We start from the raw sequence: 17361 nt of genomic DNA on the forward strand, positions 1-17361 counted from the left end.
ATGGCCCTGCAAAGCCGTCTTTTTGTGGGGGAAATTTGCATCTCTAGATAATCTCCTTTAATGCAACCAGGCCTTTCACAGATCTAGGAAAGATTAACTAAGAGTGTGACAACTTTTAAGGTCTGAAAAGAAACACTTAACCATCTATTCTCTCTGAAGGCGGCTTCCAATGAGGCTTCATCTACATAACAAGAACCTTGGTCTCCACAACCCCCCTTAACTCAGGCTTCGTTCTACAGACTTCAAGTCTTCAGAAAAAACTTACTCTTTCTACCACTTGCCAATCAGAAAATCTTTGAATCCACTTATGACCTGTGCGCTACCCCAAACCCCTGCATTGAGATGTTCTGTCTCTTTAGGCTGAACCAATGTGCACCTTCCGTGTATCGATTTATAATTTCACCTACAATTCTTGTTTTCCTAAAATGTATAAAACCAACTTGTAACCTAATCGCCTTGTGGTACCGGTTGAAGGTGTCCAGGTTCTTGACGTCTTGAACAAAGAATTGGACAAAATGCACAAACAAAGCAAGGAAAGAATGAAGCAACAAAAGCAGAGATTTATTGCAAATGAAAGTACACTCCACAGTGTAGGAGCTGGCCCAGGCACAGGGTCTCAAGAGCCCCATTACAGAATTTTCTGGGGTTTGAATATCCTCTGGAGGTTTCTATTGGTTACTTGGTGTTTGCCTTATGTAAATAAAGAGGATGAAGTAAAGTTACAAAGTCATTTACTCATTGTACGCCCTATGTAAATGAAGAAGATATTTCCTGTCATAGCTGAAGGGTTTCCATCTGATTTAGTTCTAGGAAATCAACATGAACCTTATATTCCCTGCCTCCAGATCCTATTCTCTTTTTTTTTTTTTTTTTTTTTTTTTTGAGATGGAGTTTTGCGCTTGTTGCCAGGCTGGATTGCAATGGTGTGATCTTGGCTCACTGTGACCTTCACCTCCGGGGTTCAAGTGGTTCTCCTGCATGAGCAGCTGGGATTACAGGCATGTGCCACTGTGTCTGGAATTGGTGGGTTCTTGGTCTTGCTGACTTTAAGAATGAAGCCGTAGACCCTCGTGGTGAGTATTACAGTTCTTAAAGATGGCGTGTCTGGAGTTGTTCATTCTTCTCAGTTGGTTCGTGGTCTCACTGGCTTCAGGAGTAAAGCTGTAGACCTTCACAGTCAGTGTTACAGCTCATAAAGGCAATGTGTACCCAAAGAGCAGGCAGCAGTGTGAAAGAATGAAAGGACAAAGCTTCCACAGCATGGAAAACAACTACAGTGGACAACTGCTGGCTGGCTGGCTTGGGCAGCCTGCTTTTATTCCCTTATCTGGCCCCACCCACATCTTGCGGATTAGTCCATTTTACAGAGAGCAGATTGGTCCATTTTACAGAGAGCTGATTGGTCCATTTTACAGAGGTGGCACGTTGTCACCTCTTACCACCACGCCCGGCTAATTTTTTTTTTTTTTTTTTTTTGTACTTTCAGTAGAGACAAGGTTTCACCATGTTGTTCAGGCTGAGCTCCAACTCCTAACCTCAGGAGATCTGTTTCAGACCCTATTCTCTTGCCTCAGAACACATTTTCCCAGGACTTCTTGAGACTGTTCCCAGGGCCGTGGTCACTGACACAGGCTTGGAATAAACGTGTAATTTATAGAGTTTGATTTTTTTCATCAACAGTGCTGAAGCACATTCTAGTGAGGGAGACAATAAGCAAGTAAACAAAATAACAACACAACAACAACAAACAAAAACATACTAATAAATACAACGAAGATAATAGCATGTGGTAGAGAGCAATGTGTGGGTGGAACAGGGAGGCTTTATGTGGGGCAGGGGTGTCAGCATGAGGCTTTCTGAGGAGGTGATGGTTGAATCAAGATCTGAATGATAAGTAGGAGTCAGCTCTGTGAAGATCTGGTGGGAATGAGGCAGGAGAATAGGGTCTGGAGACAGGGAACTTAAGGCCAATTTGTGCTAACTTCCTAAAAGAGAAAACACCAAGGTCTGGGGGCAGGAAATCAAAGGCCAATTAACAACAACTTCCTAAAGCTACATCAAAAGGGAAAACCCTATCTCCCCACCCCAAGTAACAAAGCATCAAAGGCTACTTTCCCTACAGCTCTCCCGCTTCTGCCATGTCTCAGATGGAAAGGGAGAATGTCAGGCCAAGCAGGGACCATCTCTTCATCTACACAGGGCACCAATTCACCTTAGCTTTTAATTAGCTACAGACCAAATCCTTCATCCAGATAAGGGGTAGCTGATAAGAAGCTACAATGGAATACTTAAAGACTAGAACACTTTGTAACCGGGCCCTTGAGCTGCTTCCTTGGGCCCACTCCAGCCCTGCGGGGTGCTTTCTCACTTTAATCAATTCCTGCTTTCGCTGCTTCCTTCCTGCATTTCATTCCTCTGCTACTTTTGTAGCATTTTGTTCAATATTTTGTTCAAAACGCCGCGGACTTGGACAACTCATAGTCAAAACCCTCCACTGGTAACAGGAACACATTCCAGGTAGAAGGAGAAGCATCTGCAAATGCTCTGAGGCCAGAATGGCACATTCTTCTACCTTCTCTTCTGTTTTTTCCTCCTCATTTCTAGTAAGTTATTTTTTAATTTTTTAAATTTTTATTATTATTATGTTGTGAGATAGCATCTCGCTCTGTCACCCAGGCTGGAGTACAATGGCGTGATCTCGGCTCACTGCAACTTCCGCCTCCTGGGTTCAAGCGATTCTCCTGCCTCAGCCTCCCAAGTAGCTGGGATTACAGGTGCACACCACCACACCTGGCTAATATTTGTATTTATAGTAGAGATGGGGTTTCACCATGTTGTTCAGGCTGGTCTCGAACTCCTGACCTCAAGGAGACCCACCCACCTCGGCCTCCCAAAGTGTTGGGATTACAAGCATGAGCCACCAGATCCAACCTCTAGTAAATTATTGAATAAATGTCTACATTGTGACAACAATGTCCTCACAATCTTAATCCCCTGTGACTCAGTTTCTGCTCCTACAGATTGGCTGAAACTATTCTCCTGATGGCCACCATTGTTGTTAGCAGTGGCCAGTCCATAAGGGTCAGCAGCAACCTCAGTTCTTGCTTCCTCAGAAGAAAGAATTTAACTGAGGGGCATAGGCAGAAGGAGATATGGAGACAAATTTTAGAAGAGGAGTGAAAATTTATTTGTTAATTTTTATTTTTTATGATTTTTTTGAGATTAAGTTTTGCTCTTGTCACCCAGGCTGGAGTACAGTGGTGCAGTCTCAACTCAATGCAACCTCCACCTCCTAGGTTTAAGCAGTTCTCCTACCTCAGCTTCCCAAGTAGCTGGAATTACAGGCATCCACCACCACTCCCAGATAATTTTTGTATTTTTAGTAGAGATTGGGTTTCACCATGTTGACCAGGCTGGTCTCAAACTCGTGACCTCAGGTGATCCACCTGTCTTGGCCTTCCAAAGTGTTGGGATTACAGGTGTGACCCACTGCACCCGGCCTGAAAATATATTTAAAAACTTTAGAGCGGGACTGAAAGGAGGTAAAGTACACTTGGAAGAGGGCCAAGCAGATGACTTGAGAGAGTCAAGTGTGCACTTTGACTTTTGACTTGGGGTTTTATACATTGGCATACGTCTGATTTGCTACTTCTCCCCTGCTTCTTCCCTCAGGGTGGGCTCTCTGCATACATGGTGGCCTGCCAATGTTTGGGAGGGGACCACCGTGTGCAGCATGTTCACTGGAGTTGTACACATGCTCCCTTGAGGCATTATTCTCTTACTAGCCGATTGTCCCTAGGAGGTCATATACCAGTTAAACTCTGCCATTGTGCCTCTTAGTGTGCATGCTTGAGCCCACTCACCTAACTCCTGAGATCTTATCAGGAAGCTGCTGATCAACAATTTCAGGTTTTTTTTCTAGCTATAGGGAGACTTCCTTTCCCTGGCACTGGCTGCAACCAATTATTATTGACCATCACCTGATGGTTGCCTGACATTCCTGGTTGGGGGGGTGGTGGGACAGGGGGAGCCCTCCCCTGCCCTGCTCATGCCTGATGAGCTACCTACTGTAATAATGTCTTTCTAGGTGTGACAGTGACCTGAGAATAAGAAAAAAGAAACAGAATGTTAGACCCTGAGTCCTTTTGTCCAGTAGTTGGACATCAGTAGCTCAGCCTCATTCTGTGAGACAGTAGATCTTTACCAGGGTAGGGAGTATAGGAGAAACCTTCATAAGATATGAAAGCCCCCTTAGACTCCTGTAAGCTGGATTGGGTGCCCATCTTTGTGTTTCTCTAGTCTCCGGTCATAGCTGTCCTCTCTTGCCTTTACCTGTATGGAACGTTCTTTCTCTTTGATCTTTACTAGGCTGCCCATTTCTCATTATTTAAACTGATAGATGGAATTATAGATTCAATCTATCTGTGATAGATTGGCCCCACATTCTCCCTTGTTTTTTGTTTTTGTTTTTTTTGTAGTTTTTTGTTGTTTTTGAGATGGAATCTCACTCTGTCACCCTGGCTGGAGTGCAGTGGTGCAATCCCGGCTCACTGCAACCTCCACCTTCTAGGTTCAAGTGACTGTCCTGCCTCAGCCTCCAGAGTAGCTGGTGTTACAGGCATCCACCAACACACCTGGCTAATTTTTGTAGTTTGAGTAGAGATGGGGTTTTGCCATGTTGCCCAGCTGGTCTTGAACTCCTGGTGTCAAGCAATCCACCCACCTCAGCCTCCAAAAGTGCTGGGATTCTAGGCATGAGTCACCGTATCCGGCCTCTCCCGTGTAATAGTATCATGCATCCATTTGTCATGGCCTCATAGTGGGTAGCATCTACTTTCCTGTCTCTTGGCTGTTACTTTGGCTATTGGGATATTAATAGACATGATGCAAGCAGAGGCTTGGGACGCGCTAGGTGGGCTGGACTTCCTGCATTCCTATCATTACTGTAGGATGGAAGTGCTCCAGGAGTCCAACCCATCTCCCAAAAAGGGGAGACAGTGCAGCATACATGAACCCAACCCAGCCTGGATCAGCCAAACCCCAGTGAACCAACAGATGTGTGAGCAAGAAATTCACATAAGTTTGACATAAATATAACTCAATGCATACGAATTGAATAAATAAATATTGCATATACTGCAGTAGTCTATAGGCTTGTCCGTGAGCTCTTCGGTGTTGGGGGTAGGAACCTTGCTGCATAATAGGGGCCATCAATGGTCCAGGTAAGCAGTAGGCACTCTGAATACTTTTTGGAGGAGGTCTGAGTCTTCTTCAGGAATCTCTCTAGCAGCCTCAGCTTCCATTTATTGGCTATTCAGGCAGGAGTCAAGGCAGACTTCTGCTAAATTTTCATGGATTTCAGAGTTTGGTCCCATGAGTTCTGATTTTATGGCCCTTTTCTTACTGACATGAATTATTATGTGCATTCTCTGCTTTGAGTGATCTTCAAGGCTAGACATTCTCCCAAGCTACTAGGTACCCAGGACATGCTGCAGAATGATCTGAGGGTCTGCATAGTGATGAGGGGTGATTTGATGTCTGCTCATCATGGAGGATGAGATGGACAGATACAATCCCATGTGTCATCAGTGACAAATAGCAATGCCACCTGATTTACAGGTCTCCTAGGGCACTCCCATTGTGCATTAAAATGTCTGTGTTGGAGTGTACTTTGTCTGAGTGTCTTGGCTCTGGCCTTGGGGATTTAAAAGAGGAATTGACTCACATTACCTTTGTTGGCCAGATGAAGCTCTGGGTGATAATTCTAAAGTAAGATGTCTGTGTAGAGAACACCAAGATCTATCTGCATGAGGTGGGAATCGTTTGATTTTCTGTCCAACGTGTTTTTTTCTTTTTTTTTTTTTTCTCTCTCTCTCTTTCTCTCTCTCCCTCTTTTTTTTTTTTTTTTTTTTTTTGGCTTTTTCTTTGGGAAAATGACATTTCCCCATTGAATATTGTATTGGTGGATGTGGTACCTGTCTTAATTTAGATTGCCACCAAAATAATCTTAGGTAAAGAAGTTGAGTTCAAGTAGTTTATTTGGGATGCGGTTTTGAGCCTGCTTCAACCTCCCAAGTAACTGGGATTACAGGCATGCACCACCACACCTGGCTAATTTTTTGTATTTAGTGGAGATGGGGTTTCACCTTGTTGGTCAGGTTAGTCTTGATCTCCTGACCTCAGGTGATCCACCCACCTCAGCCTCCCAAAGTGCTGGGATTACAGGCGTGTGCCACCATGCCCAGTGTACAAAGTGCTATGTAAATATTAGTTATTGTTATGCCTAAGGGATATATCTGTGTGAAGACTGGCCTATAAATCCCTGTGCTTTTAGGATTCCAAATCATGCTTCCTCAACCTGTGAAAAGCACAGATCAGCTGCCCTTTCTTGGGCCTGGCTCAGTGTTTGCATTAGAGAAAAGGGAAAAGTACATTCCAAAATCACTTACTATCATCTCAATTTCTAATAGGTTAGGAAAAAAAAAACCACCAAACTCAAATCGCCTACTATGTGCCAGGCATCATGACAGATATCTCTTTGAAGATCCTAACAAGACCACTGAGAGACAGATACTATTACTGCCAACAGAAATGGTAGCTTTTGTCTCAGACACAAAATTATTTTTTTAATTTTTTAGAGAAACGGCTTCACTCTGCTGCCCAGGCTAGAGTGCAGTAGTATAATCATAGCTTACTGCAGCCTCAAACTCCAGAGCTCAAGCCATCCTCTTGCCCCAGGCTCCCAAGTAGCTGAGATCACATGCATGTGCCATCATGCTTGGCTAATTTATTTTTTGTAGAGATGGGATGTCAATATGTTGCCCAGGCTGATCTGAAATTCCTGGACTCAAGTGATCCTCCTGCCTTGGCCTCCTAAAGTTACAAGTGTTACAAGTGTAACAAATGGTTACAAGTGTAAGCCACTGTGCCAGCTCAGAACAACTATTAATATTTCCAATATGCAAAGAACTCCCTTGAGAAGAAACAAATAAACCACCTGCTAGGAAAATGAGCAAAGGCAATGAGTAGACCCCTCACCGAAGAGGACATCCAAATGGCCAAAGATTATCTCTAAGGATGCTCAAGGACATGCAAATTAAAGCTAAAATAAGATACAATTTTTTAATCCATTAGACTGGGAAAAAACTAAAAAGAGAAGCTATTTCAAGGTGACAAAAATGTGAGAAAATACTTTCATATGTTGCTGGTGGGAATATGAAATGTGACAACAAGGAATACTGGGAAAAACTTAAATGTTAAGCTGCACACGTGTGTTACCAAGTAATCTTACATTTAATAATCAGGTTATGGCCAGGCGTGATGGCTCATGCCTGTAATCCCAGCACTTTGGGAGGTCGAGGTGGATGGATCACCTGAAGTTGGGAGTTCGACACCAGCCTGACCAACATGGAGAAACCCCATCTCTACTAAAAATACAAAATTAGCCGGGCGTGGTGGTTCATGCCTGTAATCCCAGCTACTTGGGAGGCTGAGGCAGGAAAATCGCTTGAACCTGGGAGGCAAAGGTTGCGGTGAGATCACACCATTGCACTCCAGCCTGGGCAACAAGAGCGAAACTCCGTGTCAAAAAAAAAAAAAAAAAAAAAAAATCAGGTTATGTAAATTAGAGCATCTCTCTATTAGAATATAATGTTCAACGTTGTTTGTTTGCAGAAAAATTGGAAACTAGCCTGAATGTTCATCAGTACAAGACTGATTGAATACATGGGTCCACATATGACATGTAGTGCAGTCATTAAAAACAGTAAGTAAAAATAAACTGTGGTACATCCCTGTAATGAAATACTGCTCAGCAAAAATGAATGAACTATTGGTACACACGACTTAGAGGAATCTCAAAGGCATTATATGGGACAAGAGAAGCCAATTTCAAATATAGTGCGATTTCATTGATTTTTTTTTTTTTTAAGGTGGAGTCTCACTCTGTCACCCAGGCTAGAGTGCAGTGGCGTGATCTCGACTCACTGCAACCTCTGTCTCCCAGGTTCAAATGAATCTCCTGCCTCAGCTTCCCAAGTAGCTGGAATTACAGGCGCATGCCACTACGCCCAGCTAATTTTTGTGTTTCTGGTAGAGACGAGGTTTCACCATATTGGTCAGGCTGGTCTTGAACTTTTGACCTCAGGTGATCCACCCGCTTTGGTCTTCCAAAGTGCTGGGATTACAGGCATGAGCCACTATGCCTGGCCAATGTGACATTCTTGAAATGACAAGACTATAATGTTGAAGAACAGATTAGTGGTTGTTGGGACTGAGGGATGGAAGGAGAGTGTGACTACAGGATGTGAAGGAACTTTTTGGGTTGATGGAAATGTACATGTTTATTGTGGCAGTGATCACATGAATGCAGGCATTGCTGAAATTCATAGAACTATACACTCCCAAAAGGTTGATTTCGCTGTGTAATAATGTATAAAACATGTTTAACAACATCAAAAATAAGTTATTTCTATGCCAATTGTCTGGGCGGGGTCTCCTGATAATTTAGGACGAAAAAAGTTGTAAAACAAGGTGGATACCATGATCTTATTTTTGTGAAACTAACCAAAAATCCTTTCTATGTACGATTATGTGTTTGTGTATGTTTCTATGAGCATAAGAAAAAAGTGGAAAAACACTCTTTAGGTTGTTGATACTGATTATCTCAGGAAGGCTGGAATGGAAGGGGAAGCATTAGGAAGTGTTTCTTTGTATATCTTTGCATTATTTCACTGGTTATATTGAGCAAATACTACATTTTTAATTGAAGCAAGAGAGTCAGATAAAATTAATACAGGAAAATTAAAGAAGTCGGAGAAAATCAGAAAGAAGGCTAGTAAGAAAGAAGGCAAGAAAAGTCCAAGAGAGAACTGGTTGGTGGAAAAGTGGCAAAAAAGTGACCTTCGGGGTTCAGTGGGGCCTGTGAAGTACCCATTAAATCTCCAAATCAGAAAAATATGAGTGTTGGCCAGGCATGGTGGCTCACACCTGTAAACCCAGCACTTCGGGAGACCAAGGCGGGTGGATCAACTGAGGTCAGGAGTTTAAGACTAGCCTGGCCAACATGGTGAAACCCCGTCTCTACTAAAAATACAAAAATTAGCTGGGCATGGTGGCAGGTGCCTGTAATCCCAGCTACTTGGGAGGCGGAGGCAGAAGAATTGCTTGAACCCAGAGGTGGAGGTTGCAGTGAGTCAAGATTGTGCCACTGCACTCTAGTCTGGACGACAAGACTCTAGCCTGGACGACAAGAACGAGACTCCGTCTCAATATGAGTGTTGCTGGAACTAAAGGAACATTCTGCACCTGGGCCCAGGGACAAGCTGTGATGCAAGGGTTAAGACTTGGGCCCTAATATGGTTTGGCAGTATGTTCCCACCCAAATCTCATGTTGAATTCTAATTCCCAGTGTTGGGGGAGGGACCTAGTGGGAGGTGATTGGATTATGGGGGTGGAATTTCCCATGCTGTTCTCGTGATAGTGAGTGAGTTTTCACAAAATCTGATGATTTGAAAGTGTATGACACTTCCTCCCTCATACTCTCTTTCTCTCCTGCCACCACATGAAGAGGGTGCTTGTTTCCCCTTCACCTTCTGCCATGGCTATAAGTTTCCTGAAGCCTCTTAGCCATGCTTCCTGTTAAGTCCATGGAACTGTGAGTCAATTAAACCTCTTTTCTTTATAAATTACCCAGTCTCAGGTAGTTCTTTATAGCAGTGTGAGAACAGATTAATACAGGTTCATTTCGAGGTCTCAAGGCAGGTTTCATAGCTCTCCTTTGTTTCTTCTGTATGTTCGTTTGTTCACCTGTGCATCCATCATCCATCACTCATCTACCTTTTGGTAAATGCCTACTGTGTTCTTAATTTTTAAACTTATGCTCTTTCTTTCCTCCAAATCATAATAAAATCCAAAATAAAATCCAGTTTTATGTGCTGGTCTTTATAGGCTACAGTTAATGAAGACATTGGGATCCTTTACTAAGATTTTATTTCTTTTTTAAAAAATATTTTCAACTTTTATTTTAGATTCAGTGGGTACGTGTGCAGGTTTGTTACCTAGGTATATTGCATGATGCTGAGGTTTGGGGTATGCATTCATACTACCTGGGTGACGGATCATTTCCCATCACCCAGGTAGTGAGCACAGTACCCACCAGTTAGTTTTTCAATGCTTGCCCCCTCACTGCTTCCCCACTTTAGTAGTCCCCAGTGTCTATTGTCGTCTTTATGTCCATAAGTACTCAACGGTTACCTCCTGCTTCTAAGTGGGATTTGGTTTTCTGTTCCTGTGTCAATTTGCATAGGATAATGGCCTCCAGCTGCATCCATGTTGCTGCAAAGGATGTGATTTCATTCTTTTTCATGGCTGTATCGTATTCCATGGTGTATATGCGCATTTTAAAAAAATTGAATCTACTGTTGATGGGCACCTAGGTTGATTCCATGTCCTAGTATTGTGAATAGTGCTGAAATGACCATATGAGTGCATGTATCTTTTTGGTAGAACAATTTATTTTGTTTTGGATACATACCTGGCAATGAGATTGCTGGGTTGAATGGTAGTTATGTTTTAGGTTCAGATTTTATTTCTGAGATTAAGTTTCATGGACCATTCCTCCTGGAGTATGTGGCTGTGGCAGCTCTACATAGGGAAAACCTGTATCCACTCAGTCTTCAGAGCCTCTGAAATAGACATTTGGGAACCTGAGGATTTGGTGATAGACCTGGCAACGAGTCACTCACTTACCTTGGGAGCGTCCAGGGCATCTTCTCCTAATTTCCTGTTGTGATTGATTAGAGAGATGCTCCCCATACTATCAGAACAGGTTTTTTTTTTTTTTTTTTTAAATACTTGAAGTTCTGGGGCACATGTACAGAATGTGCAGGTTTATTACATAGATATGCATGTGCCATGGTGGTTTGCTGCACCCATCAACCCGTCATGTACATTAGATATTTCTCCTAATGCTATCCCTCTCCTAGCCCCCCATCCCCTGACAGGCCCGGTGTGTGATGTTCCCCTCCCTGAGTCCATGTGTTCTCATTGTTCAACTCCCACTTATGAGTAAGAACATGAGGTGTTTGGTTTTCTGTTCCTGTGTTAGTTTGCTGAGAATGATGGTTTCCAGCTTCATTCATGTCCCTGCAAAGGACATGAACTCATCCTTTTTTATGGCTGCATAGTATTCCATGGTGTATATGTGCTGCATTTTCTTTATTCAGTCTATCATTGATGGACATTTGGGTTGGTTCCAAGTCTTTGCTATTGTGAACAGTACTGCAATAAACATATGTGTGCACGTATGTCTTTATAGTAGAATGATTTATAATCCTTTGGGTATATACCCAATAATGAGATTGCTGGGTCAAATGGTATTTCTGGTTCTAGATCCTTGCCACACTGTCTTCTACAATGGTTGAACTAATTTACACTCCCACCAACAGTGTAAAAGCGTTCCTATTTCTCCACATCCTCTCCAGCATCTAGAACAGGGTTCTTAAGTCAAACTACCTGAGACTAAATCCTAGCTCAGTCACTTACTGTACTGTGTGCCCTTGGGCAAGTTTAATGCTATGTCTAGGGTTCTTAGTTTCCTCATCTGTAAACAGTGCATGAAGAGTAAATGTGTTAGTAGATGAAAAGCCCTTGAAACACTGTCTGCTCAAAATACCCTTCATGATCAATATTCTTACTGCTGTTGTTGATAATTACGTGGCATTGAGTTGCATTGATTAGATGCACAATACAATAATCCATTGGATTGTGTTGAATAACAGAAGACAATGAATGTAAAACATAATCACATTTATGTCACAACTATATGTGTATTTGTGTGTGTAAGTATATTTGTCCAAGTTTGTATGTATATGTGTACGTAAATTTGATAAGATATGGAGAAAAGTCTGGAAGAACATACCCCAGACCGTAACATCTCAGAAGGGTGGATTTGGGAGAGGATTAAATGGGAAATTTTACTTATTATTTTATACTTTTTTATGTTGTCCAAAACCTTATCAGCAATATTATTGTTTGTGTAATTTAAAAAGAAAAATAAATGAAAAGAATCAAACAATTTTAAAATGGAGATAAAACCAATCAGAGAATCTCTTTTCATCTTCTATACAGAAAAATTACTATTTTTTGAAGTCATTGGTTGTATGAGGTTCTCAAAGGCAGCCATAAAAAGGATATATATATATATTTTCCAATATTAAGCAATTTCTGGGATTGTTGATCCTTATGTGAAATTGAGATTTGTCTGATATAGATTCATGAAGTCAGTCTAATAAATCACTTTGCTCGTTGCTGTATTTGAAATTCAAAGCCTGGAGATACAACTCTCCATATCTAGGGCTCCCCAGGTGCCACTGATCCTGATCCCCATTGCCCACAGCCTTGATGGACCTGACTTACAGAATTTGGAGCTTCACATTTCTCTAAATAATCTCACCCTCTTCTTCTTTAGAAAATTGTTTTTGAGACAGGGTCCCACTCTGTGAGTGCAGTGGCATTATCATATCTCACTACAGCTTTCACCTCCCAGGCTCAAGCAATCCTCCGATCTCAGCCTCCTGAGTAGCTGGGACTACAGGTGTGTGCCACCACACCCAGCTAATTTTTTGATTTTGGAGAGACAGGGTTTCTCTGTGTTGCCCAGGCTGGTCTTGAACTCTTGGGCTCAAGCAATCCTCCCACCTCAGCCTCCTAAAGTGCTAGGATTACAGGTCTGAGCCACCATGCCTGGCCCCTCTTCTTTATATATGCTACTCCATCTTAGTCTACCTGAAGTACCCAGAGATAGCTTATTGCTATGGAGAACATAGTCAGAAGTCTGCGTTGGTCCTGCTGGAAAGCTATAAAACATTTATCATTGTGGACCAAGCAGATGATATAAAAGGCCAGGGTAGCTACAGTGATGACAGGCAGATTCTCAGGCAAGACCTCAAAGTGTCAGAAACTATTTTATCCATTCGCTTAGAAATGGGGTCTCTTTAGGGACAGACTCACATTGTCTAGACACACTGAGTCTAATTTACAAACCAAATTTGCACTCTTACAAGGAGGGAAGATAAACCACTGCAGTGGCAAGAAGTCTCAGGTCTAATCCTTAGGACACCCTTGCAGTCATTAAGGCACCTGGAAAATGGAAAAAGATGTGGAATGGATGATTGGAGGAGGCTCAATTTGGGAACTGCATAACTTTGAAATTACCATCAGTTATGTGACTGCAGACCTTTGGTAAAATTCTCTGAAGCTGTTTATCATCTGAATAATAGAGATAATAGTACAACTTTAAAGTGGATTTTTAGAAATAAACTGAGATTTGCAAGCAAAGTCTTACTGGGGAGAAAGTGAGAATTGTAGAAGGGATAAACTGACCTGCAATGTGGCTGTAACCGAGATCTCTGGAACTTGGATGGGGACTTCAGAGTTGGGATAACCCTTCAAGTTGTCTCAAATTGGGAGAGAGGGGCTGAGCCTTTGAACCTTTACATTAATCAATCTGTGGCCATATACCATGCTGACCGTGTATGACCTTGGGTGATGTAGTTCCTTATAACTGAGGGCAGTTTCTAGTGAGAGGTATAGCTGTGAGCTCCTAAGAGCCTCTATTCCCAGCAGTTAGGGTGCATTGCTTTTGAAGAGGGGATCTTGGCAGCATTTCCCAGTGTCCACTATAAGTCCACACTTTATAAACTTGTAGGGATTATATAAGCACTTAGCGTTAATGCCAGCCCCATTGCATAATATCTAAAAATATTAGTTCTTTTTCTTTCTCCCTTGAAAAATATTTCTCAATCACTGTGGAAGGCTATGGGAGATGTTTTTTCTGTTCTAGTTTACTTACTTATTAATTTTTTTTTTTTTTTGAGATGGATTCTTGCTCTGTTGCCTAGGCTGGATTGCAATGGTGTGATCTTGGCTCACTGCAACTTCTGCCTCCCAGGTTGAAGCAATTCTCCTGTCTCAGCCTCCCAAGTAACTGGGACTACGGGTGCATGCCACCATGCCCAGCTAATTTTTGTATTTTTAGTAGAGATGGATTTCACCGTATTGGTCAGGCTGGTCTCGAACTCCTGACCTCAGATGATCCACCCGTCTTGGCCTCCCAAAGTGCTGGGTTGTTCATTAATTTTTGCAGCAGAGAAGGAAGTTTAATCATAAGGAGGTTGAATGAGGAGACAGGAGGAAATCTCAAATCCACCTCTCTGAGGAGAGTGGGTCCTGGGATTTTAAGGAGTTTGGAGAAGGCTGAGGTTGGCAGGTGGATCATTGGTTGAAGAATGCAGGGTGAAATCACAGGATGAAAATGCATGAAAACTGCTTTTTCATGATGATTCAGTTCCTCTGTGGGGGTCTTCAAACTGATTGACATTAGCCCTTCTGCTGGAATTCAGGACCTGTGTCACTGAAAGTAGACCCACAGAGCTGAAGTTTCTGCTTCCATTTCCTCCTCTGGTGTCCAAGAGGACAGAGTCCTCCTCTTCTTTGCCATGTTTCTGGACCTTACAGGTGAGTGCAGGGCCAGTTAATGTTTCTGTTTTAAGATAATCTCCTGCTGCTCATTAGTGATGCTGTTCTTCATCTCTCCTGTTCCATTTTAAACCAAACATCTTCAGTGGACAAAACCACTACATCTACCAAAAATATCTCTTTGCCTTGGACAGTACAAACAAACACTGGCAAAGCCTTAAACTCTAATTTTCTCCATCAGTCAACACAGAACCCATAGACCCCTGACAGGCAAGTAACTTGGAGAGGGTTTGCTCGTCACTAACATAATGCCATCCCTCCCCATAATCTTTTTGGTTGAATTTTGGAGACTTCCTTATTCCTTCAGGAATACAGTCTGTGAAGTATTGCCCAGGCAGTTGAGGCTAAGTGAAGAGGAACATTTTTAGCACATGACTAAGGTTATTCATTAAACATTGATTTTTAAAAATTGGCGTTAGTAGCACAGGTCAGCTTTTCTTGATTTTGAATTCAAATTTTCTGGGAGACTCCCTTATCAGAAATTCTGTACAATCACTACACAGACTGTATATGCTTGAGATAATTTTTGATTCCTATTTCTTATTTTATGTTCTCTGTCTTCTTATATCACTAAGCAGGATTGAGAAAGGGGAGGGGCAGGTTTGGAAGGAGCAATAATGGGGTACTTGTGGTTATTTTATTTTGATTTTTTTTTGGTAGGTGAGATCATCTGGAGGAGGGACACCAACTCTAGGGTATCCAATATAAAGATCCAGTACCTTGGTGTTTAGGTCATTGAGCAAGGTAGCTGAAGCAGAATAATCAGAAGAATCACATTTTTAAATCAAAGTAATCCTTATAATGATTAAGATTTTATTGGTTAGAATGCAACTAAAGGCAACTCAAGATAGCTTAAGTAAGAAAATTTATTTTCTTAGTTAAGAAACCATCAAGGGCAGGGGTACAGAGGGGTCTTTAGTAGTGGACTTCAGACAGGAAACCCAGGCAGACCTCTTTCTCATTTACTCACTTCTGTTTCTCTCTGTGTATATGCTTCTGTGGTATTGTGCCCTTCCCTGTTCTCTTTCTTGGATCTCTTGTTCTGGAGGAAGCCATGTTATGAGGAGACTCAAGCAGTCCTGTGGAAAGGTTTATGTGGTGAGGAACTGAGACTTCCTGCCAGCAGTGAATGAGTTATCTTGGAAGTGGATTGCTCAGCTTTAATCAACTTTCAGAAGACTCCAGGCCCAGCTGACATCCTGACTGAAAACTCATCTGAGACTCTGAGCTAGAATGATACAACTCATCCCCTGTGGAATTCTTGAGTACTAGAAACTACCTAGAAACTGTGAGAAAGCGTGCTTACTGTTTAATCCACTGAGTTTTGTGCTAATATTTTACACATCAACGGGTAACTAGTATATAGTGCAAATAATCACTGCCAATAACTCTTTATTCAGAAAGCAGTCATCATGGAGGGGAGACTTAGTTTTACTTCCAATTTCCAGAAAGAAAGAATCTGATTGATGCTACCTGGGTAAAGTACTCAGATGTTGTCTTAGTCCATTTTTAGCTGCTATCACAGAATACTACAGACTGGGTAGCTTATAAAGAAAAGAGATTATTTGGCCTATAGTTCTGGAGGCTGGGAAGTTCATGATCAGGGACTATGTCTGGTGAAGACCTTCTTGCTGTGTCATAACATGGGTGAGAAGATAAGAGAGTGCATGAGACAGAGAACAAAGGGGGGCTGAACTTATCCTTTTATCAAGAGTTTACTCCTATGACAACTAACTCACTCCTACAGTAATGGCGTTAATCCATATGGCCTCTTAATTCATCCTAAACACCTCTTAAAGGTTCCTCCTTTCAACACTGTCACAATGGCCATTAAATGCCAGCATGAGTTTTGTTGAGGACATACCTTCAAACCATAGCAGATATGGGCCAATAAATTGTGGTTAAGGTAGTGAGTAGTGTCATATATTTATGGGGGACTTTCCACTGTAACCTTGTATATGTGAGGTGTTTTGGTAAGGAGTACCTGGGATACCCCAAAGTAAGTTTCACATTGGAGCAGGACTTTGTTTATTTGGTCACCAGTGTTTCTCCAAGGTAGTTGAAGCTTACCTTGGTTATAATACAGCTGTTTGAGGTTAGGTATCAATGCCATGTGTGAAATAAAGTGTATGACTGACTTTTATCTGTATGTTTTCAAGATTGGTGGGCTACTTGTGCTTTGCTGGCCTACTCCTTACATGCCTGGCTATACTGACATGTTTAAACAGCCTCAGGCCTGACTTCTTGGCTACTTCCAAGTTGCCGAGCAGTTTCCAAAATTTTCTTCTGATAACTGCAGTAAATCTTTTTCAGGAAGCGCCCATATCCCTTATTATGTATGAAAAAAACCTTCAATGCACCTGGTTTTTCAAGAAACAAATCTGGCTGGGCATGATGGCTCATACCTGTAATCCTAGCACTTTGGGAGGCTGAGGGGGGATAGCTCACTTGAGGTCAGGAGTGCAAGACCAGCCTGGGCAACATGGTGAAACCCCATTTCTACTAAAAATACAAAACTTTGCTGGGCGTGATGGTGCATGCCTGTGGTCCCAGCTACTCGGGAAATTGAGATATAAGAATCGCTTGAACCTGTGAGACGGAGGCTGCAGTGAGCCGAGATTGTGCCACTGCACTCCAGTCTGGGCGACAGAGCGAGACTACATCTCAAGAAAAAAGAAGAAAGAAAAAGAAAGAGAGAGAAAGAGAGAGAGAGAGAAGAGAAAGAGAGAGAGAGAGAGAGAAAGAGAGAAAGAAAGAAAGAAAGAAAATCTGCTAGAATTTCTCCATCTTTGAAAATAGTCTATTGGGAGAAAGTAAACACAG

The 17361-nt window shown here is 42.2% G+C and overlaps 1 long non-coding RNA gene across 2 annotated transcripts in view; it reads left to right on the forward strand.

The window, feature by feature from the left end:
- LOC114674471 (uncharacterized) overlaps positions 1 to 16681 on the forward strand; it is a 125618-nt gene extending 108937 nt beyond the window's left edge. For both annotated transcript variants that reach the window (XR_013411994.1, XR_013411995.1), the window contains 2 exons: positions 14403 to 14517; positions 15591 to 16681. This is a non-coding gene — a long non-coding RNA (uncharacterized LOC114674471). The remainder of the gene's footprint in view (positions 1 to 14402; positions 14518 to 15590) is intronic.
- The last annotated feature ends 680 nt before the right edge of the window (positions 16682 to 17361 follow it).

Source organism: Macaca mulatta, chromosome 20 (genome assembly GCF_049350105.2).
Source record: "Macaca mulatta isolate MMU2019108-1 chromosome 20, T2T-MMU8v2.0, whole genome shotgun sequence".
Taxonomy (NCBI): domain Eukaryota; kingdom Metazoa; phylum Chordata; class Mammalia; order Primates; family Cercopithecidae; genus Macaca; species Macaca mulatta.